Source organism: Chrysochloris asiatica, unplaced genomic scaffold (assembly GCF_000296735.1).
Source record: "Chrysochloris asiatica unplaced genomic scaffold, ChrAsi1.0 scaffold00518, whole genome shotgun sequence".
NCBI lineage: Eukaryota > Metazoa > Chordata > Mammalia > Afrosoricida > Chrysochloridae > Chrysochloris > Chrysochloris asiatica.
In genome coordinates this window covers 545,344-546,553 of record NW_006409036.1, presented here as the reverse complement: position 1 = coordinate 546,553, position 1,210 = coordinate 545,344, and positions in this window count along the sequence as shown.

Sequence of the window (1,210 nt, the reverse complement as noted above, 5' to 3'; positions counted from 1 at the left end):
ATGGTGCAGAAAGCATCAAAAGAAGATGAAACGGATATACAGAGTCACTGTACAAAAAATAAATAGTCAATTTTCAACTATTTTAAGAGATAGAAAAGACAAGAGATAGCAAAAAAAATGTTAAAGACATTGGCAAATACATGTTTCCAGGAATTGATGGAATACAAATAGAAATTTTCAACAAACTGGTGCAGCACTGGAGGCACTCACTCATCTAGGCAAAGAAATTTGTAACACAGCTACCTGGCCAACTAACCGGAAAAGATCCATATTTATGCCCATTCCAAAGAGAGGTGACCCAATGGAATTAAATGCAAGTAAAATTTTGCAAAAGATAATTTAAAAACAGCTGCAAGAGAACATTGACTGGGGACTGCCAGATTCAAACGAGGACATAGAATGATGGATACCATTGCTGATGTCAGATGGATCTTGCCTGAAGGCAGGCTATATCAGAAAGACAATTACCTGTGATTTATAGAATACACAAAGGCTTTCAGTGGTGTGGATCATGACAAGCTATGGACATCATTGGAGAGAATGAGCATTCTGGAACTGTTAACTGTAATCATGAGGAACCTGTACATAAATAAAGAGGCAGTCATTCTAATAGAATGAGGGATCACAGAATGATTTAAAATCAGGAAAGATGTGAAGCAGGGTTATAGTCTTTCACCATACTTATTCATTATGTATGACGTGTAGCTCTGTGGGGTAAAACATTGGACCACAAGGTCAGTTTGAACCACAAGGTTGGCAGGTCAAACTCAGCAGCCACTCCTTGGAAACCCTATACAGTCAGAACAAATGTGATGGCACTTAACAGCAACAACAATGCTGTTGTTTGTTGTTAGGTACCATCAAGTCGGTACCGACTCATAACAACCCTATGCACAGCAGAATGGAACACTGTCCTGTCCTGGGCTAACCTCACAATTGTTGCCACGTGTGAGCCCATTGATGCTGCCACTTTGCCAGTCAAACTTGCTGGGGGTCTTTCTCTTTTTCTATGACCCTGCACCTTACCAAACATGATACCCTTCTCCAGAGATTGGTCCCTCCTCACAATATGTCCAAAGTATGAGAAACAGATGAAATTTGGCCATCCTGGCCTCCAAAGAGCACTCTGGCTGCACTTCTTCCAACACAGATCTGTTGGTTCTTTTGGCAGCCCATGGTACTTTCAATATTCTCCTCCAACACCATAACT